Source organism: Bufo bufo, chromosome 4 (genome assembly GCF_905171765.1).
Source record: "Bufo bufo chromosome 4, aBufBuf1.1, whole genome shotgun sequence".
NCBI classification, from domain to species: Eukaryota; Metazoa; Chordata; class Amphibia; order Anura; family Bufonidae; genus Bufo; species Bufo bufo.
This window is the reverse complement of record NC_053392.1, coordinates 238,873,569-238,898,137: the sequence shown is the minus strand read 5'-3', so window position 1 is coordinate 238,898,137 and position 24,569 is coordinate 238,873,569.

Here is a 24,569-nt window from a genome sequence, read left to right as displayed (position 1 = left end):
CTGGCACACATTATAAGGAGTATTTTTGTATTGGCCGACATTAGGGGGCATTTTTTCTACTGGCAAACATTATAAGGAAAAACATTACTACTGGGAGACTATGGGGAACATGATTACTAGTATGGGCACAATGTGGGAATTATTACTTTGGGAAGCACATTTACTGTAGGGGCACCCTGGCAGAGTATCAGCTTAGCACAATTATTTTTGGGGACATTATGTTTACAGCACTAGTAGTGTCCAGGACACTATTTGCTGGGAAGAATTATTTTTTTCGGGCACTGTAACACAATAATTGTTGAAGGGGCATTATCTGTGTGGTACTAGTATTTTCAGGGGGACTGTATTGAGGAGCACTATGATGTCTGTTTTTCAAACTCTGCGAGATGAGACGAGATGGCTAAAAGAAGTCATCATAGTAATTTGGTCTGAATAGAGAAGATGAAGAAAGAGAACTGTTACAGACAGTGGATGTGGACCCACTGTGCTAAGTAACCAGTTTGGCTTTGCATTAACCCTAATGGCATTGTTCTGGTGGTTCCCTGATATTTACCTTTTAACTCCTGTAGAGGTATCTGGACTTTGCCTCAAGGAACCAATCAGGCCACTACCTCCTGGAGTAGCTCTGGTGTAATTGGCTGCTGATCCACCAGGGTCAGAGACACTGGTGGATCAGCAGCCAATTACACCAGAGCTACCCCAGGAGGTAACGGCCTGATTTACGCATCAGTTCTGCGTTGCGTGAAAAACGCAGCATATTCTGCGTTTTTCACACAGCCCTGGCCCCGTAGAAGTGAATGAGGCTTCCGTTAAAAACAAATTGCATCCGTAAGCAAGTGCGGATGCAATGCATTTTCCACTGATTGTTACTAGGAGATGTTGTTTGTAAACCTTCAGTTTTTTATTACGTGCCTGAAAAACGCATCAAAACGCATTGCACTCGCATGGAAAAAACTGAACACAATTGCAGACAAAACTGACGGAACTTGCTTGCAAAATGGTGCGAGTTTCACTGAATGCAACCTGAACGTATCCGGACCTAATCCGTCACGCTCATGTGAAAGGGGCCTAATAGTCAGGGCAGGCTGAGTACAAGTGTAATCCAGGTCACAGTTGCAAGGTCGGGGCAGACAGCAAAGAGCAAGTTAACTGTCACGAGGGTGTCAAGAGCCACGTCTGACTCCGTTATACCCGGGGTCAGGAAGTCGCGGCGGGGGGGCTGCACGCTCTATGTCTAAAGATCGCGCTGCTTCTTAATGATAGCGTTCTGTGTTTGCCTTGCAATCCTTTTTGTCTCACTCAGGGGTCCGTAGCTTCTTCTCCTCAGCTGTTTCTTGTCCATCACTCCCAACCTCCTTATATTCTCCCTCCCACTTCTCAGGTTGCCAGATATAGAGCTTCCTGCCTGGACTTCTATACTGACCCACTGGAGCTGTGTAGCTGTGATTCCTGGTTGTCATTCCAGAGCGTTACCCTCCGGATCCCTGTTGGGCTTTTGTTGTCCGCTGTTGTCGCCCACCTGGGATTATATGTTTGTCTGTATTGTCTGTCCTCTCCTTGGTGTTTTCCTCTTAGTGTCAGTGGTGCGGGCTAGTGTCCCCACCGCCCTATTCACTACTTAGGGCTCATCTTAGGGAAAGCCAGGGTTTAGGCACCTGATCGGCGTACGGGTGAGAAACCCGTCTAGGGACATCAGGGCAGTCAGGTGCCAGCCTCAAGGTGAGTTAGGGGTCAGACAGGTACTGCAGGTCCTACGGACGAATAAATTATATCCGAAAATTGAAAAGTGTGTCTTCGCCGTTCAGGAAATACAGTTCCTGGGATATCTTTTATCTGCTTCAGGTTTCCGTATGGATCCTAAGAAGGTCCAGGCAATTTTAGATTGGGATCTTCCTGAGAACCTTAAAGCACTGCAACGGTTCTTGGGTTTCGCAAATTTCTATAGAAAGTTCATTAAAAATTATCCTGTGATTGTCAAACCCCTTACTGACATGACTAGGAAGGGGACTGATTTTTCTAAATGGTCTGACGCCGCTAAAATTGCATTTTCCTCTCTAAAAGAGAGGTTTACCTCGGCACCGGTACTAATCCAACCTGATGTCTCCCAGCCTTTTATTGTTGAAGTAGATGCGTCAGAGGTGGGAGTGGGGGCTGTACTGTCTCACGGTCCGTCTCCTGGCAAATGGCGTCCTTGCGCTTTCTTTTCTAAAAAACTATCTGCAGCGGAGAAGAACTATGATATTGGCAATAGGGAACTATTAGCTATTAAATTAGCGTTTGAAGAATGGAGTCACTTTTTAGAGGGGCAATCCACCCCATCACGGTGATTACGGAACACAAAAACCTTCTGTACCTTGAATCAGCTAAGCGTCTCACCCCTAGACAAGCTAGGTGGTCGCTATTTTTTACCAGGTTTAACTTTTTCATCACCTATCGTCCTGGGGCAAAAAATACCAAGGCAGATGCATTATCTCGTAGTTTCCCTGGAGGGAGTAATGAGGGTGATCCGGTACCCATTCTACAAAGAGGAGTGGTTGTCTCTGCGGTACACTCTGTTCTGGAGGGGAAGGTGTTAGAGGCCCAGGGGGACTCCCCGGTCTCTTGCCCCTCAGAGAAATTGTTTGTACCGTTAAACCTGCGTCTCGAATTATTAAAGGAACATCATAATTCGGCACTTGCTGGGCACCGGGGTAGTATAGCAACCTTGGAGCTATTGTCTCGTCGTTTTTAGTGGCCAAGGTTGCGTGAGGATGTAATGGATTTTGTGTCTACTTGTTCTACTTGTGCACACGCGAAAGTCTCTCATACATGTCCAGCAGGGTCTTTATTGCCACTTGTCATTCCCAATAGGCCATGGACACATCTATCAATGGATTTCAACACTGACTTACCTTTTGTCTGCGGGTAAAACAGTTATCTTGGTAGTAGTAGACAGGTTTAGGAAAATGGTACACTTTATTGCGTTACCCGCACTACCTAATGATAAGACTCTTGCTCAGGTGTTCATCAGTGAAATAGTGAAGCTTCAGGGGGTCTCTTCCGATGTTGTTTCGGATCGAGGAACCCAGTTTATTTCAAAGTTTTGGAAAGCTTTTTGTTCCCGTTTGGGGGTACACTTGTCCTTTTCCTCAGCTTTCCATCCTCAGTTGAATGGACAGACTGAGCGTACCAACCAAAACCTTGAGACATACCTAAGGTGTTTTGTGTCTGAAAACCAAGAGGTGTGGTCATCATATTTACCGTTAGCTGAGTTTGCTATAAATAATCGCCGTCAGGAATCCACTGGCAAGTCACCATTTCTCGGTGCATATGGTTTTCATCCCCAATTCTGTACTTTCAAAGAAGGGGGGTCATCAGGGTTTCCCGAAGAGGAACGGTTTTCGGCATCTCTTTCATCTGTATGGCAAAAGGTGCAAGCTAACTTGAGAAATATGGGAGGTAATTATAAATGCATGGCTGATAAGAAACGGTCGCCAGGTCCGGACCTAGGAGTGAATGACTATGTGTGGTTATCTACTAGGAATATTAAGTTAAAGGTTCCCTCTTGGAAACTGGGTCCTAGGTTCATTGGTCCTTACAAAATAGTAGCCATCATTAACCCCGTGGCTTTTCGCCTGGAGCTACCTCAGACTTTTAAAATCCATAACGTCTTCTATAAGTCGTTACTCAAAAAGTATGTTCCACCTCTAGAACCGTCACCGCTGCCACCCCCTCCTGTTATTGTTGATGGTAATCTGGAGTTTCAAATATCCAAAATTGTTGATTCTCGTCGGTTCCACCGCTCTCTTCAATATCTGGTGCATTGGAGGCGTTACGGTCCCGAGGAAAGAATGTGGGTTCCAGAGTCAGAGGTAAACGCTAACAGGTTAGTTCAGGCTTTCCATGCCTCTCATCCTGAGAGACCTGGTCCTGAGTGTCCGGAGGCCCCTCGTGGAGAGGGGGGTACTGTCACAAGGGTGTCAAGAGCCACATCTGACTCCGTTATACCCGGGGTCAGGAAGTCGCAGCGGGTGGCTGCGCGCTCTATGTCTAAATGATAGCTGTCTGTGTTTGCCTTGCAATCCTTTTTGTCTCACTCAGGGATCCTTGCTTCTTCTCCTCAGCTGTTTCTTGTCCGTCACTCCCAACCTCCTTATATTCTCCCTCCCACTTCTCAGGTTGCCAGATATAGAGCTTCCTGCCTGGACTTCTATACTGACCCACTGGAGCTGTGTTACTGTGATTCCTGGTTGTCGTTCCAGAGCGTTACCCTCCGGATCCCTGTTGGGCTTTTGTTGTCCACTGTTGTCGCCCACCTGGGATTATATGTTTTGTCTGTATTGTCTGTCCTCTCTTTGGTGTTTTCCTTTAGTGTTAGTGGTGCGGGCTAGTGTCCCCACCGCCCTATTCACTACTTAGGGCTCAACTTAGGGAAAGCCAGGGTTTAGGCACGTGATCGGCGTACGGGTGAGAAACCCGTCTAGGAAAGTCAGGGAAGTCAGGTGCCAGCCTCAAGATGAGTTAGGGGTCACCACCTTTCCCTCTCCCTTGGACAGGGCCTTGCCTTTTCCCTCCTTTTGCGTCACGTATGTGATCGGCACGCCGGTCGTGATATTAACTAACACCTGGACAGGGGCTCTCTCTGTGCTGAAGGAAAGTTCACAGAGCTCTAATCTCAATTCACATAGAGAGAGCAGAGCGACATCTGCGTCTGCCTGGGACAGCAAGACCGTGGCAGGCACAGACTGCCAGTGTAACAGTACCCTCTACCTTATCCCCCTTCTACTTAGGGTGTCTCTAAACCTGGAATTTCTTCAGGAAGACTGGAACATTGATGTTCTCTGCAGGATCCCTAGACCTCTCCTCAGGACTAAAACCCTTCCAATCCACAAGATAAAAGGTCTTGCCCTTGACCTTCTTCGTATCTAAAATATTGCTGACTTCAAATTAATCTTCAGCACCAACAGGAACAGAAGCAGCAACAGAAGACTTAGAGTAGTAGTTTAATACTAGGGGTCTGAGAAGAGATACATTAAAGGAAGGTGGCAGATGGAGCTTGTAACAGATACGGTTGACTTGAGATATAATCTTGAAAGGTCTGAAAATCGAGGAGCAAATTTGTAAGGTTGCGTCTTGAGGCAAATATTTTTTACGACAATCAGAAATTGGCACGGGGCGAAAATTTTGGGGGATCTCTTCTTCTCTTCTCTTATCCATCCTTTTCTTCATGGATATTGAGGACTTAGAAAGAGAAACCCTGGCTGTGTCATCCGTAGCTGGCACATCAGTGGATAGCTGATAAGGTTCAGGCACTCAAGGATGTTGACCATAACCAACAAAGAAGGGAGACTTGTCAGTAGATTCACTGGAATGATAGTTATTGCAGAATTCAGCCCATGAGAGCAGAGATACCTAGTTGTCTTGCGTAGATAGCTCTCCAGGACCTGGTTAATTATCTCTACCTACACAGTTAAGTCTGCGGATGATATGCAGGGGAGAAATGCAATTTTACTTGTAGCAAATTGCAGAGGGACCCCCAGATTTTAGAAGTAAATTGTATTCCTCTATCAGAAATAATGGGGGATATTTATCAAACTGGTGTAAAACAGAACTGGCTTAGTTGCCCATAGCAACCAATTAGATTCCACCTTTCATTTTCGAAAGGAGCTGCTGATAATGAAAGGTGGAATCTGACTGGTTGTTATGGGCAACTAAGCCGGTTCTACTTTACACCAGTTTGATAAATCTCCCCCAATGTGTTTAGGTAGGCCATGCAGACGGAAAATGTGCTTAATAAATAAGTGGGTAATCTTAGAGAAGAAACCTCATGGTTCAGCCAGATGAAGAAGCAAGATCGGTAACAAAATCCATTCCATCCATTCCACTTGTGCTTTGCCGGTCGATTTCTTGGAAAAGTTCTGACAAGCCCACTGGGGATGGGTCAGCGGGGTCCATAGCCTGAGCTTACTGTTACGAACATTGGGTGAGAACCCACTGTGCCAACTAACCAGTTTGGCTTTCGGTTAAACCTAAGGGCGTTGTCCTGGCTGTTCCTTGGTATTCATCCTTTAACCCCTGAACAGGGATCTGGACTTCGCCACAAGGAACAAACCAGGCTGTTATCTCCTGGAGTAGTCAAAGACACTCCTGGGGTTCAAAGACACCGGTGCGAAGCACCAAGGAGACAGGGAAAATTATAGTCTGAACACTATATCATAGTCCACCTTTAATGTGACCTATAAACTGTACCACTCAATTAAAAAACAAACTGAAATCTTTTAGGTGGAGGGAAGAAAACAAAAAAAAACTAAAATAATCTGGTTGCATAAGTGTGCACACCCTCTTATAACTGGGGATGTAGCTGTGTTCAGAATTAAGCAATCACATTCAAAATCATGTTAAATAGGAGTCAGCATACAACTGCCATCATTTAAAGTGCCTCTCATTAACTCCAAATAAAGTTCAGCTGCTCTAGTTGGTCTTTCCTGAAATGTCCTACAAACGGTGTGTAGACTTTTTATATCCACAGTATATATATATATATATATATATATATACACACACTGTATAGTTATTCTTTTTACGAACATAATGAAATGTTGCTTTATGGTGTAACTAAAAATAATGGCCATGCTCTGCCTTAAAGTGTAAGCATGAGGTGATGCTAAGTGCTATTGATCTTTTCTATTCACCACTAAAGTGCTGTGTAACAGTTTAACATCTGGTCATATATCTGTGGAGAAACAATACCTTTCTTAATTTAACCTAAAACAAAACTGAGCTGTTGTCTAATCATTTTTATGGTGTGTAATATAAGATTGTAATACCTAGTGTTACAGAAATAAATTCCATCTCAAACCAAACAGAAACGCTTTTACATATAAACTGTATATCTACTGTACATGGAATTTTGTGGTTACTATTTCTTTCAAAGGGCATCTGTCAGAAGATTTCTACCTATGAAACTGGCTGACCTGTTATATAAACAATTGTCATCTGAAGACATATGTGTTGGTCCCATGTTCATATGTGCCCGCATTGCTGAGAAAAATGATGTTTTAATATATGCATATAAGCCTCTTGGAGCAATAATGGAGGCTCTGCACTCTCTGCAACTGCCACACCCTCTGCACTTTGATTGACAAGGCCGGGCGTGATGACATTTTCACTATTTGGCCCTGTCAATCAAAGTGAATAGGAAGCGGCAGTTGCTACGAGATCTGAGCCTCTAGGTGTAACAGCAACATGCCTGTTGCTCCAAGAAGCTCATTTGCATATATAATTAGGGATGAGCGAATCGACTTTGGATGAAACATCCAAAGTTGATTCGCATTAATTAATGAAGTTATTATGCGAAGTGTCGCGAGACTTCGCGAAGTATTAGGCTACTTTCACACTGGAGTTTAACGGATCTGTTTAAAATGCATTTGAAACGGATCCGTCAATAAATGACTAAATGGAGACAAACGGAAGCCATTCAGATGGATCCGTTCAAACGGATCCGTCTGTATTGCGGATTAGTTTGTCACGTTTGTTTCCATTTTTGCATCCCTTTAGCAGATTCGTTTTGGAATGAGTAGCATCTCTAGGTTCCCCCATCTTCATGTATTCAGATCCCCAGGGTTGTCATGCTCCTATATTTCTCCAGGGCTATCTTGTTGAAATTCAAAGTTGGTCCGGCTTTGATAATGGACCACACCTTTCGGACTCTTGTACATGACTACATGCACTTAAAGATGTATAGTGTTCGTTAGCGGGCCATATGTCCCTGATCGTCATTGATCGTGCGTACGGGAGTACAGAGCATCATGATGCTGACCATGTTGTGCTGGGCTATTGTCCTGCACTCATATGATCTATTAGTGCAAGACTATATCCCCGCGGGCAGCTCAACTCGCACAGAATCATTGTACACTATGATGCTGTGTACTCTCGTGCGCACGATCAAAGTCACTATGGGACATATGGCCCGCTCACGGACCGTATGTCTCTGGGGGCTTACAGTCGTGTGCAAGAGGCCTTAAAGGGGATTTCTCATCTCATACAATGGGGGCATACCACTAAGATATGCCCACATTGTCTTATAGGTGCGGGTCCCACCACTGGTACCCTCACATATATTGAGAACGGAGCCAAGAAAGTGGATGAGGGCGCACTGCGCCGCAGCCCTCCATTCATTTCTATGGGAGAGGCGGAGATTAGCGCTTGGTGGTGGACGTACCACGGGAAATTTCTTGTCCTCCAGCAACAGTGCTCCCCGCTTAGTTCTCGATATAGGTGCGGGTCCTACCAATGTTACCCACACCTATCAGACAATGGGGGCATATTCAAGCGAAATCCCCCCATTGTCTATGTGAATACCCCTTTAAAAACTGTATGTCCCTTGCGTGTCCCTTGTGGTAATCACACTAGTTATATTAGAGCGTCATCAGGAAATCATTAAACTGTAAAATTACAATTTATTAATGAATTCCTGATGATGCTGATGTACCGTGACTCCCACAAGGGCTCATATGAAAGGGCACAAGATTGAACAATGAACAAGCATTTGCTTGTTCATTGTGGCAATCATAGGGTCTACGATCAATAAAGAGCCAAAAGATAGCTCATTATTGATGGTCATGTTAATGGTTCTTACAACATTGGCACTAATGCTGTTTTGGAATAAAAACTACCAAGGGTGTTATAATAAACGCACAGTAGTGAGACTAGGGTAGTTTTAATTTCAACACAGCTGTAGTGCCAAGGTTACCCTGTACAGGACAATAAAAACACAGACACAGTGCAGTAAACTATTAATTAATTTTTATTTTTTAAACAATAAAAAAATATATATATATAAACATAAATTTTATTTACAATTGTTCATAGTGGTGAGGGGAGGTGGACTGTCGTGGGGTTGATGGTCTGGGGCTGGCAATGGTAGCCCCCCTGTCCTGGCGATCTACTGAGATGAAACTACGGGCCACAGGAAAGGATGCAGGGCGTAATTGCAGGGTGTGGAGAAAGGAAGGGTCTGAGGAGGAGGGGACCCGAGCATGTGTAGAGGTGGAGGGAGTTTGAAAAGAAGTAGAAGGAAAATACTGGGCAGGAGAAGAATAAGAGACAGAAGGTAACACATGCTCGGGGGGGGGGGTGGGAAGGTAAAGGTTGGCGATACTGGCCACTGGTGTGGGATGGGGGGTAGGTGTGGGATGGGGGTGGGGGGGATTTGGGGGCGGTGCATAATTTCCCATGACCCGTTCTCTAGCATGATCTTAAACTCATGCAACTGCTCGGGCGTCATTGAGTCCATCAAACTGATTATGCTTAGCCCATAATGGTAGTTTGGGCTGCGTTGAATCGCCGCCTCCGCCGCCTCCCAGCGGCGAATCAAGTCAGCACTAAACTCCTTCTGATGTTCGGCAAAACCTTCTAGAGAGTCGGAAACGACCTCTACAAGGTTCGCATAATCAGTTCGATTTGGCCTACCGGATCTCTGCCAGCTCACCAGGGCTCTCAAATTTTGTCGAAAACCGAAGAGCCTCTGTTGAGCGGAGGCATCCGGTAGGGGACCCGAATTATCCTGAGCTGATATATGAGGGACAGGAGGGCTGGCGCTGGCGATCTGTTCCAGTTCCGCCTCAGGAGGTTGTTCAGGCTCCCGAGTGCTGCTGGCACTTCTGTAGGAAAAAAATAAGGAAAGTTAGGAATTGTTCTTTAAATAAAACATCCATGTTCTATGCTATGTCTACCGTATACCATAGGGGGCTGGCCAAAACAGGGGAGCCAAACGCTCTGCTGTCTCAGACAGCCCCTTACACTCAGACGGAGAGAACTTTTGTCCCTCTGACTGTAGGGGGCTGGCCAAAACAGGGGAGCCAAACGCTCCGCTGTCTCAGACAGCCCCTTACACTCAGACGGAGAGAACTTTTGTCCCTCTGACTGTAGGGGGCTGGCCAAAACAGGGGTGCCATAGACTCCACTGTCTCAGACAGCCCCTTTACAATTTTTTTTTTTACAGTTGTTAAAAATATTTACCTTCTTGGTGCCATCGCCTTTCGTAGGAACCGCCGTATGGATGTACAGTACAGACCAAAAGTTTGGACACACCTTCTCATTCAAAGAGTTTTCTTTATTTTCATGACTATGAAGGCATCAAAACTATGAATTAAAACATGTGGAATTATATACATAACAAACAAGTGTGAAACAACTGAAAATATGTCATATTCTAGGTTCTTCAAAGTAGCCACCTTTTGCTTTGATTACTGCTTTGCACACTCTTGGCATTCTCTTGATGAGCTTCAAGATGTAGTCCCCTGAAATGGTTTTCACTTCACAGGTGTGCCCTGTTAGGTTTAATAAGTGGGATTTCTTGCCTTATAAATGGGGTTGGGACCATCAGTTGCGTTGAGGAGAAGTCAGGTGGATACACAGCTGATAGTCCTACTGAATAGACTGTTAGAATTTGGATTATGGCAAGAAAAAAGCAGCTAAGTAAAGAAAAACGAGTGGCCATCATTACTTTAAGAAATGAAGGTCAGTCAGTCAGCTGAAAAATTGGGAAAACTTTGAAAGTAAGGGCTATTTGACCATGAAGGAGAGTGATGGGGTGCTGCGCCAAATGACCTGGCCTCCACAGTCACCGGACCTAAACCCAATCGAGATGGTTTGGGGTGAGCTGGACCGCAGAGTGAAGGCAAAAGGGCCAACAAGTGCTAAGCATCTCTGGGGACTACCTCTTGAAGCTCATCAAGAGAATGCCAAGAGTGTGCAAAGCAGTAATCAAAGCAAAAGGTGGCTACTTTGAAGAACCTTGTTTGTTATGTATATAATTCCACATGTGTTAATTCATAGTTTTGATGCCTTCATAGTCATGAAAATAAAGAAAACTCTTTGAATGAGAAGGTGTGTCCAAACTTTTCGTCTGTACTGTATGTGGTCCCTGAGGTTCCTCCAGAGCCACTCGGGGCCTGAACCTCCTTGTAAAAATCCCTGCTAAAGCGGTCCCGGATAGATCGCCAACGCGTTATAACCAGTTTGACTATAGAAAAAAAACATAAAAAATAAAATCAGCATGATGTAAGGAAAAGAACAATATTAATGTATTAAAATACATATTGTTTTACTTACCATATTTCTCCTGAGCCGCCGCATTTAGATCCCCCCAGGTCTCAAAAATTTCCGCACAGATGTCCCTCCAGAGCCGCTGGGTCCGATGATGATCAGCGCGGTGGCGGTCGGAGTGGTCCCATAATGATGGACGCGCCTCCACCAGTTGGATGAGGAGCAGGTTATCTATGGTAGGAACCCCGAACTCCTCATCTTCCCTGGTGGATCCTCTGGAACCCTGAAAAAAAGGAAATACAAAATTAAATGTAAATCCTAATACAAAATGCAAATGAAAACTACTTAATTCAAGACTTACACGTCTACGACCGCCACGCTCATTCCCGCGGACTCTGGAGGCGACTGGGGGATCCTCGCTGGCGGCTCCAGGTGCAGATTGCTGAAACAAAAACAAAAAATGTTTTAAACAGAATGTATTTAAATAAAAATATTAATTATATATACATATATATACAGTATATATATATATATATATACTTACTTCTTGACAGCCCCGGTCCAGGCTCGGTCCACCTCCCCTGGACGCTGGTGATTCCAGCACTGGTGAGCGAGCCCGGCAGAGCCTACAACATCCGGATAGTCCTCCGATGATGATGAAGAAATCTATAATAAGAGCACATACTGATTAATACAACGAATCAAACAGTACAAACTCCAAGCGTTGATTTTATACCTACCGGCCCCTGAATATGACGGCGCCTTCTGGGTGGGTTTTTCCAATCGATCGATGTCTTCTTTGATGACATCTGTACGCAACAGAACACCAGACAAAATGCAGACAACATTGAAGGAACTTATTTAGAGCACTATTTCCTCATATGTCAACAAAAATGTTTTTATTTTAATACTTACTTTTTAAAATATAGATTGGTGCTTGCCCACCGCAGAACTTTATAGAAATTAAATTATTATTATTTTTTTTTTTTGGGGACGACCCTAATAATAAAATGATTAAAAAAAATTATCCTACAGGAGCCATAATCCCCCCAAGTGCCATAATCACCCCCAGAGACAGCAGCCCCGCATAGTGCCTGCAGCCCCCCATAGTGCCCTCAGCCCCCCCAATGCCAGCAGCCCCCACAGTTCCAGCTACACACACCCCTGCAGTGCCAGCAGACCCCACAGTTCCAGCCACAAAAACCCCTGTAGTGCCAGAAGCACCGCACAGTTCCAGCCACAAACACCCCCGCAATGCCAGCAGCAACCACAGTTCCAGCCACAAACACCCCCGCAGTGCCAGCAGCAACCACAGTTCCAGCCACAAAAACCCCTGCAGTGCCAGAAGCACCGCACAGTTTCAGCCACAAAAACCCCTGCAGTGCCAGAAGCACCGCACAGTTCCAGCCACAAACACCCCCGCAATGCCAGCAGACCCCCAAATTCCAGCCACACACATCCCCGCAGTGCCAGCAGACCCCCAAATTCCAGCCACACACAACCCCGCAGTGCCAGCAGCACCCACACTTTTTTAGCCACAAACACCCTCGCAGTGCCAGCAGCACCTACAGTTCCAGCCACATAAACCCCTACAGTGCCAGAAGCACCGCACAGTTCCAGCCACAAACATCCTCGCAGTGCCAGCAGACCCCCCAGTTCCACCCACACACACCCCCGCAGTGCCAGCAGCCCCTCAGTGCCAGAAGCCCCACATAAAGGCAGCCCCCACCACCAATGTCAGCAGCCCCCACTGTTCCAGACACACACACACCCCTTCCCAAGTGCCAGCAGCCCCCCAACCTAGAAATAGAGAGATAGATAGATAGATAGAAAATAAAGAAAGATAGACAAACAGACAAAACTTCATATACTTACCAGTCTTCATCAAGTCGATAATCCAAAATGGCCGACGATGAGGGGAGGGACAGGAAGTTACTGGGCATGCGCAGAGACGTGAACGGTTTCTAACGGATCCGTGTCAAAGCGGAGCCAGGACAAACGGATCCGTCCCCATTGACTTCAATTGTGAGTCGTCAGGCGGACACCAAAATGCTGCAAGCAGCATTTTGGTGTCCGCCTCAAAAGCGGAACGGAGACCAAGCGCAGCCAAACTGATGCATTCTGAACGGATCCTTATCCATTCAGATTCCATTGGGGCTGAACTGATCCGTTTGGAACCGTTTGTGAGATCCCTGAAACGGATCTCACAAACGGAATTCCAAACGCAGGTGTGAAAGTAACCTTAACTTCGGCTCATCTGAGCCAATACATTCTAATACTGTACAGAGTGTTTGCTCCATACATATTCAAAGGAAGTATTATGCAAATCGACTTCGGATGCCTTATCCGAACTTGATTCGCTCATCTCTATATATAATATATAGATTTATCAAACTAGTGTAAAGTAGAACTGGCTTAGTTACCCATAGCAACCAATCAGGTTCCACCTTTCATTTTCCAAAGGAGCTGATTGGTTGCTATGGGCAACTAAGCCAGTTCTACTTTACACCAGTTTGATAAAAAAAAATAAAAAATAAGTGCAATACAAAAAAACATTTTGGGGTGATTTATCAAACTGGTGTAAAGTAGAACTGGCTTAGTTGCCCATAGCAACCAATCAGCTCCAAATGGAAAATGAAAGGTGGAGCCTGATTGGTTGCTATGGGGAACTAAGACAGTTCTACTTTACACCAGTTTGATAAATCACCCCAAAATGTTTTTTTGTATTACGCTTATTTATTTATTTATTTTTTGGGGGGGTGGGGGGTTATTTATTTATTTACTTATTTTGCATTTTTGTCAACACAATATGCTCTAGGTATGGCATTGTTTCAAACATTTTATACAAATCTCTATGGGAGTTGCAGAACACTTTGAAAAACTCTGTGTTAATTGTACAGGCAAAACATGCTGAAAAGGCTGCACAAAAATTTTAAAAAACGCATTGCATTTTTTACCATTGTAAATATGCAAACAAAGATTGTGTGTGAAGAAAGCCTTATTGTTAGTGATGAGCGAAGTAATAAAAAATTCTATTGGGCTCCTTCGCCAAATTTTGCAAAAAAAAAAAAAGCTTAATTGCGAACTACATAGTGGGTGCAATGACAGGGAGCGGTGATTGCGTTGTGCCCAATCATTGTACCCCTCAGATGCCCAATTCATAGCTGATTTCGGCATCTGACATTGATATTACAGTGCAACATAATAAATAAATAAAAAAATCATACTTGCCTCATCAATTTGATCTCGAAGAGCCGGCCGCCGCCATCATGATTGAAGATCTAGTGCAAAATCTTGTGCGGCCCACGATGACATCATCACCTTGACTGGTGTGGTGACGTCATACGTCACAGCGCACAGCATTTCATGCGAGATCTTTAATTAAGATGGTGGCGACCGGCTCTTCGTTCTCAAACGGATGAACTAAGTGTAGATTGGAGGCTTGAGCAGATAAGTGGCAGATGAGGTTTAACACTGCCAAATGTAAGGTAATGCACATGGGAAGGAATAATGCAAATCACCCGTACATACTAAATGGTTAAACTCTCGGTAAGGCCTCATGCACACAACCGTTTTTCGGGTCCGCATCCGAGTCGCAAAAGATGGTTTTCTTCTCTCCGCTTCTGGAACCCATTCACTTTAATGGGGCCGCAAAAGATGCGGACAGCAGTGGCAAGGTGACATAGTGTGCAGATGGCGGCAGCAGCATGAGGAGACCACAGAGTGCAAAGTGACATACTATGGAGATGGCAGCAGCAGGAGGAGACCACAGAGTGGCAAGGTGACATTATGTGGAGATATGTAGAGAAAGAAAAAGGTGAGGGTTAATCAGATCTTATGGAACAAGTCCAAAAGATCAGAAAAAGCTAGAGGCGCCAGTGGATACGGAGGGCTTATTAATAGTGATAGAAAGGGAGTGAACATCATGGAGGATACAGTCTATGAGAGGGAAGGCAGCTTGTGGGTTATGCCATGCGGATAAGGAATCGGCATGTAAATTATATAAAAAAAGAAAGAACAAATGGATTGAAAGCAGTGGGTTCTGGAGGTTAACCCACTGGGTAAAACCCATTTTATAACCCACCTAAGAGCGCCAAACCCTTTAATGCTGTTTAGTTAAGGTTGCCCAGCCCCTGTTTAAATTCAAGTGCAAGTGGCCTTAGGCATACAGTATAAGAAATGGAGTGGTTATGCCCCCAGATCTGGTTAGAGTAGATAAAAGAATAACATACTTAAAATCAGAGAATAATTAAGAGCAGTGTAAGCTTTTACTCACTTAACAGGGAGGTGGTTACCTGGATAAACTCAAGACACCAGGGAACCATGACCCCCCCCCCCCCCCAGCCAGTATCGCTTGTAGAATATTAGAAGATGAAGGCAGCCAACATCAATCAGGGTGTCACGGATGGTGTTGCAGAAAGCTGGAACTTATAAATAAACATCCGACTGGCTTGATCACAAACTAAGGAGCATATGGGTGAGCCCTATAAAACCCTTAGAGCTCTCCCTGACTGCTATGCCCATGCAAAAGTCTTTATGGTAGACGATTGCATGCTCATGTACCTTATACTGTGTGACATCGGAAAACCCTATAATAGTGAGGGGACACGACCACCGGCTCCCTGCACTTAATACGGACGGAGTCAGGGTCACCTAGAATCAAGCCAGCAAGGAAACACAAATAAAGGAAAAAGACTTATCTGAGGAATCAGCAGTAGCAGCCTCCAGAAGTGAACAACTCATCCAGGAAGAAGTATAAACCGCAAAGTGAGGCAGTATGGGAGGGAATATAAAGGGAGACAATTAGTGTAAATAGGTGACAGCTGGAAGAAGGAAAGGAGATGACAAAGTGAAACCAAAACAAAGAACCTCATGCAAGAGGTAGAGAAGAACGCCTGCCAGACATTCTCACAGAACTGGCGGTGATACAGGGCTTCTGTTCAGGTTCTTTATTAGTAGTCAAATCCGGCTCAACGCGTTTCGGGGCTTAATAATAGCCCCGTCCTCAGGACCAGCATGAAAAGTGAAAGTCAAAGGTGCATACCTTGTCTATATATGGGATTGTAAGCCCGCCAAAATAAGGGGGAGTGTCTCATAAGGCCAGGTGAAGGTGCTTAGCATGTGGGGGTTGGAGTGAGCATGGTCGGAAGTGGGATAGTCTGATATGCTTCAAACTGGAATGCACAGGCACCTCCGGAGACGCGTGACCCGAACTGCGCATGACCGGAAATGAAACTCCGGTTCAATGCACTTCAGCCTGGGATACATCCTCCACCTCCAGCTTCATTATGCGTTCCAACTGTGGAACGCTAACAGAGAGTGCGGCCTCCCAATGCCAAGATAAAAACATTGGAAAGATACTAGAAATCCATTTGTATATATGTGTTGTTTGATTAGTTAAAGGAACATATTAAAATGTATTTATATATGATTCTTTTCAAGGGTCTTAGATTTATATTAATTCAAATATCATAGATTTTATTAAATATCCGAAATAATGGTGTTGGTGGATACCCGATAAGATTCAGGGTATGGTCCGATAGGGATTATCTATAGACAAGGTGATGCCCAATAAATGGCATCTTAAAATTGTGTAAAACATACATAAAATGATGAATCATAAAGATAATAATGATAAATCTGTAAAAATAAATACATAGTTATGCATAATAAAGATAATAATGATAAATAAATAAATAGATAGATATGTAAAAAGACATAAAAGCCTGCTACTTAAACAATAAAACATTGTAGTATATGCCAATAAAAATTGTTGTACATGCCAATACAAAGAATAGTAGTTGCCCATAGGGGTAAAAAAAATGAACGAATGGATAAGAATAGTGCAAATAGACATATGCATGTCAAATCTAGAATATACAAATATGTGGTATACCCTGTGTGGCGAAAGCCACTTCACCACGGTGTTTTGGAGGGGGCTGTTTGCCCGCCTCCTGCCCCTGGATTACGGCCCTTTAAGATACTTTTACTAATTTTTAAACCCCTGAACCTATTCAAGTGAATTTTGGATAGGTTTGTCCCCAAGTTATACTGGTTAAATTGATATAAGTAAGGCTACTTTCACACCTGCGTTTAGGTCGGATCCGTCTGGTATGTGCCCAGACGGATCCGCACCTATAATGCAAACGCTTAGATCCGTTCAGAACGGATCCGTTTGCATTACCATGAACAAAAAAAAAAAATATATATATATTTTTTTTTTTGTTCATGATAATGCAAACGGATCCGTTTTGACTTTACATTGAAAGTCAATGGGAGACGGATCCGTTTGAAGATTGAGCCATACTGTGTCAACTTCAAACGGATCCGTCCCCATTGACTTACATTGTAAGTCTGGACGGATCCGTTTGCCTCCGCACGGCCAGGCGGACACCTGAACGCTGCAAGCTGCGTTCAGGTGTCCGCCTGCTGAGCGGAGTGGAGGACAAACGGAGCCAGACTGATGCATTCTGAGCGGATCCGCATCCATTCAGAAAGCATTAGGGCTGGACGGATCCGTTCGGGGCCGCTTGTGAGCCCCTTCAAACGGAACTCACAAGCGGAGCCCCGAACGCTAGTGTGAAAGTAGCCTTATATGTATGTACAATGTAAACTCACAAAGTTGTAACAATTTATAAGAAGTGTAACTTTTCAGCTTAGGAGATAGTTGTGTAGATACAGAAATTGACTCAATTATCTCCTAGACAGAGGGGAGGAATATGCTGGGTGTGTTTCTATTGTCCCATTGTGCCATTGTCCCATTGTGTCCGATTTGCTGCTGTACTTACATTGTATGTGTTGTAATATATTGATTGGTTGTATTTCAAAACCCTGTGGGCAGTACTATGTTTGTGGATTGTAAATAAAAGAGGCGGTATGCCCCAGGACAGTCAGTTCTGCTTAACCCTCAAAACGAAGTGCTGTCTCGTTATTGGGAAAATTGGAGTGTATGCTGATTGCCAGGAGTGTAAGCTGATTGTATGCTTTTCCTGTTCTGCGGTTTCCAGTGTTCGTGTAGTTTGCAGGGCGGCACACTGGGGCTTGCAGTAGCTGCCTGTGCATTGAAAGGAGGATATCGTCTGAACGGAGTTGTGTGCTGAACGGTCCGTTACACCCTGGGAAACACAAGTCCTATTAGAATTAATTAAGGAATAATACTAGAAAATAGGGAGTTGTTAACGGATTCCCAAAAGGGAAACAAGTAGGCGAGCATTTCCCTAGTAGGATAATCCGCCTAGTGGTAGCAGTGGCGCATACTGTGAATCCATTTGGTAAATCCAAAACATCTCCTTTCTACATAATTGTTGAAAAGAAGATGAAATCTGTTCAAGTGGAGACACTTTGAGGCCTGTAGGATCACCATCATGTGTTATTGTGAAGTGACGTGACACGCTGTGGTTGGTAATCTTCCTATTTATGTTAGACCGAAGCTCGTTCATCCGTTCTCTGAGCATTTGGGTGGTGCGGCCTACATGATAGAGGTTACAAGGGCATTGTAGTAGATATATTATGTTTGTGCTGCCACATGTCATATGGTGTTGAAACTGTATTTTGCCTCTTGGGTGTGATAATTGGACTTCTCCCTGAGCTGCAGTGATCATCCTACAGCACTTGCACTTACGTGCCCCACATTTAAAGGAGCCTTTGTCTCTAATGTTTTCTGGGTTTGTGATAGATAGCATTTATTTTTCGGACACGAGGGGGCCAGCATGTTTTTTTTTATGTTTTTGCTCTGCGAAAAGTTAAATTGGGCTGTCTGGGTATGTGTTTGCCTAAAATAGGATCTTTTAATAAAACTGAAGAATTTCATTAGAATGTGTCGAATCAGTTTGTGATTGCGATTGTATCTCGTTATCAAACCGGGTCTAAAAGGGTTCAAAAGGGTTTTTATGCAGTTTTTTTGTTCAAGGTATTGTTTCTGGTTTACTTGGAGAACTCTATTTTTTGATTCTCTAATAAGCTGTGGGGGATAACCCTTATCAGTGAACCTCGTACCTAAAATATCAGTTTTGTCGTTGTATTATCATCTGTGAAATTCCATCTAATCCTCTTTATTTGGCTGAGGAGTATATTCATTTTCCATTTATGATAAGGGCAACTTTTGAAATCTAAAAAACTGTTTGCGTTGACGTTTTTAAAATGTGTGCTGGTGGCGATAGAGCTATTATTGCCACACTACGTCTTCCAAGTTCTTAATATAATATATGATATTTGAATTAATATAAATCTAAGACCCTTGAAAAGAATTATATATAAATATAAATACATTTTAATATGTTCCTTTAATCACACATAGATACAATTGTATTTCTAGTATCTTCCCAATATTTTTATTTTGGCATTGGGAGGCCGCACTCTCACAGTTGGAACGCATAATGGAGCCGGAGTTGGAGGATGTATCCCAGGCTGGAGTGCATTGAACCAGAGTTTAATTTCCGGTCATGCGCAGTTCGGGTCACGTGTCTCCGGAAGAGCCGGGTGCGTTCGAGTTAGAAGCGCATCGGACTATCCCACTTCCGGCCATGCTCACTCCAACCCCCACATGCTAAGCACCTTCACCTGGCCTTATGAGACACTCCCCATTATTTTGGCAGGCTTACAATCCCATATATAGACAAGGTATGCACCTTTGACTTTCATGTATGCTGTTATTAAGCCCCGAAACGTGTTGACCCGGATTTGACTACTAATAAAGAACCTGATTAATGTCGGCTGCCTTCATCTTCTAATATTCTACAGGTGATCCTGGCTGAGGGGGAGGGGGGGCATGGGTCCCTGGTGTCTTGAGTTTATCCAGGTAACCACCTCCCTGTGAAGTGACTAAAAGCCTACACTGCTCTTATTATTATTCTCTAATTTTAAGTATGTTATTCTTTTATCTACTCTAACCAGATCTGGGGGAATAACCACTCCATTTCTTATACTGTATGTCGAAGGCCACTTGCACTTGAATTTAAACAGGGGCTGGGAAAACCTTAACTAAACAGCATTAAAGGGTTTGGCGCTCTTGGGTGGGTTATAGAACAGGTTTTACCCAGTGGGTTAACCTCCAAAACCCACTGCTTTCAACCCATTTGTTATTTCTTTTTGTATATAGTGTGGAGATGGCAGCAGCAGGAGGAGACCACAGAGTGGCAAGGTGACATAGTTTGGAGATGGCAATATCAGCAGCAGCAGCATGAGGAGACCAGAGAGTGGCAAGTTGACATAGTGTGTAGATGGCAGCAGCAGCATGAGGAGTCCAGAGAGTGGCAAGTTGACATAGTGTGGAGATGGCAGCAGCAGGAGGTGACCACAGAGTGGCAAGGTGACATTGTTTGGAGATGGCAGCAGCAGCTGCATCAGGAGACCTGAAAGTGACCCGGTAACAGAGTGGGGCGGTGGGTGGCAATACCAGTACCCGCTGATGAAAGTGGGTGAAATAAGGAGCTATTGGCATCAGATGTGTGGCATCAGGCGGGTTGCAGCATCAAAGTAGTAGCTGAGGCAGGTAGTCAGAAGAAAACGCTCTCTTTTGTCAAAGTGTTGGTGTGTCACCATGGATGATCTAGTCTGATGCAAAAGGAATTGGTGGGTGGAAATCCTGGCTGATCCACGCCTGATACATCTTGACAAAGGTCAGTCACTCCACATTTTGGGTGGACAGGCGAGTTCTCCTTGGGGTAACTTTGGCCCCCGCCGCACTGAACACCCGCTCTGATGCCACACTACTGACCGGGCAGGAAATCCTTTCCAGGGCAAACTCTGCTAGTTGAGGCCACCAATCCAGTTTGACTACCCAGTAGTCCAGCGGATCTTCAATGTGGGGTGGCATAGTGCTGTACAAGTATGCCACCACCTGCTGGTTCAGGTCCTGCTCTAGGTCTAGCTGCTGCTGCTGCTGGTGAGTAGTTTCTTCACTATGAGGGTGAATAAAGCTACTCATCAGCGACTGTAGACTCAGGCTGCTGATGATGGAGCTGGTACTGCTCCTGCCACCCCACCCCTCACCAGCAGTCATAGCAGTGGAACGAGAGCGCATAGGGTCCCCCCGGTCATACCTGCAAGAGGATTGACGATGGGGCCGATAGGCAGTGGCCAACTGACTACATAGAATGTCTCTGTAGTAGTTTAGTTTATCCTCCCTCTCGGTGGGTGTACAAAAGGCCCCCATTCTGGACCGGTAGTGAGGGTCAACAAGGTAGAGAGCCAGAAGTCATCCCTCTGCCGAATGGTGTCAATTCGGCTGTCACTACGCAAGCAAGTGAGCATGCAGCGGGCTATTTGTGCAAGTGACTCCTTGTCTCCATCTCCACTGCATACTGCCACGGTGTGTCCGGTCCTCAGTCTCATCTTTCTCATTGTCCTGTAGCTCCTCTGGCTGCACCTGCTCCTCCTGTCCTGTCAGCTGAGTAGAAAAACCACCAATTTTCTACACATTGCCTGTGCTCCAATGTCCTCCTCCCCCTCCTCTTCCAGATCAGCTCACACAGGGCTCATGTGGCCGTGAGATCGCGGCGCCACGTCTCCTGTCCTCTGACCAGCCATTGTTACCACCATCAGCAACAGGACATGAAGCAGTGGAAGGACAACGTTCATCCCATAGTCCTGGCGACTGACAAATAACGTGGCGTCCTCAAAGGGCCTCAGCAAACGGCATGTGTCACGCATGAGCTGCCAGTGGATGACATCGAAGTTACACAGGGGAGTACTCCTATCTGCTTGCATCATCAAGAAATCGTTGATGGCCTTTCTCTGTTAGTATAGTCGGTCCAACATATGGAGGGTGGAATTCCAACAGGTGGAAATGTCGCAGATCAGCCGTTCTGCCGCTGCAACTCAAGGATGGTGTGCTTTGCGGTATGCGAGTGGCTGAAGTGCATGCAAAGTTTCTTTGCCATTTTTAGGATGTATTGCAGATGGGTGGAAGACTTTAGGAACCGCTGGACAACAAGATTGAACACATGTGCCTTGCAGGGCGCATGGCTCAGCCCTCCTTGATGCAGCACCAACACAATGTTCTCCCCATTGTCAGTCACCATAGTTCCGATTTTGAGTTGTCGGGGAGAAAGCCAGTATTCTATTTCTTGATGCATCACATGGAGCAGTTTTTCCCCTGTGTGACTCCGTTTGCCAAGGCAAGACAGGTGCAGAACAGCGTGACACCGCCAAGCCCTGCACAAGTGGTATGCTGGAGGAGCACTGTGACTTGTCCCTGCAGAATGACTGATGAGGAGTAGGAGCAGGAGCATCTGGACCAGCAGAAGATGGGATTGACAGACAGCTCCCTTCTGCTGAGGTGGTGGAGCCTTGACTAGGTGAAACTGGGTGCTTGCCACTGGGTGATGTAGTGGTTTCTGCGGCAGGCTGGACCACCACATCGGAGCCACGGTTCTTCCAGGCCACTGTATGGTGATGCTGCATATGTTGATGCCAGGGGCGTCGTTAGGTCAAAACAATCGGGGCCCGGACGTTTTGACCAGTGCCCCAAATGGTATGCTGGCAGCAGTGGTGTAACTACCAGGGAAGCGGCTGCTTCGGGGCCTGGGCTGACAAGGGGCCCAGCGCCCGGCAGCCTGACACCAAGTGTCTTGATTATCTAATGCAGTTTTTCATGCCAGCGCAGTCATTTCCACACAATCTCCTGCACAGCCCGGAGCCTGACTCCGCCCACTCATGTGACTGATCATGTGCTCCTGACATCATGAAAGGTCCTTTTGCTCACTAGGAACTATCATCTCCTGAGGTAGGACATGTGAATGGAGCATTTCTAGCATTGATGTAGATACGGCAGACAGCGCTCCTTGTATTTAGGACTGTCCCAGTATACAGTAGTAGGGAAAAAGTAACCATAAACCACTGGTCTCTATATGCACATTGATAGACCAGAGGCGTTCGTGATACTTTATCTGAGGTTCATGTTTTGGCTGTATTCTGCCCCCTGCCCTGTACTGTACCCCCTATGCTGCACTGTGTGTGCCTCCTGCCCTGTACTGTACCCCCCATGCTGCACTGTGTATACCCCCTGCCCTGTACTGTACCCCCTATGCTGTATTTTGCCCCCTGCCCTGTACTGTGCCCCCCATGCTGTATTCTGCCCCCTGCCCTATGCCACACTGTGTGTGTGGCTCCTGACCTGTACTGTGCCCCTTATGCTGCACTGTGTGTGCCTCCTGCCCTGTACTGTACCCCCTATAATGCACTGTGTGCCCCCTGCCTTGTACTGTACCCCCTATAATGCACTGTGCCCCCTATGCTGCACTGTGTGTGCCCCCTGCCCTGTATTGTGCCCCCTATGCTGTACTGTCCCCCCTGCCCTTTAGTGTGCCCCCTATGCTGCATTGTAGCCCCTATGCTGCACTGTGCGTCCCCCCCCCCCTTGCCCTGTACTGTACCCCCTATACTATACTGTGCCCTGTACATTGCAGCCTCCCTTCTCTGTCTCTAGTGCTTGCCACTTGGCACTATCATGGCACACTAAAGTCGGTTTCACATCACGTTTTGCCATTCGTCTAATGCAGGAGTAGGCAACCTACGGCACTCCAGCTGTTGTGAAACTACAACTCCCAGCATGCATTATTGCTCTGCTCTTCTCATAACTCCCATAGAAATTAATGGAACATGCTGGGTATTGTGGTTTCACAACAGCTGGAGTGCCGAAGGTTGCTGACCCCTGGTAATGTATACATAAAATGTATATGTTAACAGGTGACTCAGACTGACACCATAAAAAAAAAATGATACGTTAATGTATAAGTTTTTTTTTTAACAGACTTTGCAGGATACAAAAGCATAGTGTGCTGGGCTTTTGTATCCCATTTTCCAACGTAAACATCAAATTGATGTCAAAAATGTGATGTGAACTCTCACTAATCCGTATCCTGCAGTAACTGAACTTTAAAACAGTGCTCATGATCTCATTACTATCTTACACACTCAGCTCCGGAAACATGCAGTGCGGGCGGTGCTCGCTCACTGACATCACGCACCTGCTCCTCCCACTAGGCGGCGCAGGCGCGTGACGTCAGTGAGGGAGCGCCGCCCGCACTGCCTGTTACTGGAGCTGAGTGTATAAGTCAAGATAGTAATGAGATGAGCGCTGATTTAAAGTTCAGTTACTGCAGGATACGGATTACTGAGGGGATGATCTGTGGGGTTGCCCAGACGTCTAGGCCCTTCATAGTAGTTATTAACCCCTTTCAGCAGTCCTCCATTCACTGAAGGGGGGGACTGCTGAAAGGGGTTAATAATTACTGTGAAGGGAGGACTGCTTAAAAGGGTTAATAACTACTGTAAAGGGGGGACTGCTGAAAAGGGTTAATAACTACTGTGAAGGCACATGGGTGTGTGGCTTCATGGTGTTGGGCGTGGCTTAACGGGGGCATGATACAATGGGCTTGTGCCCTGGATGTTTTCAGACCCTAGCAACGCCCCTGGTTGACGCAGGGCTGTAGTGCCAACAATGGTACCCTGGTCACGCTTCACCTTCTGCCCACAGATGCGACATATGGCCACGTTCACCTCCTCTGGCGCTATGAAAAAAAACTGACACACCGCAGAGT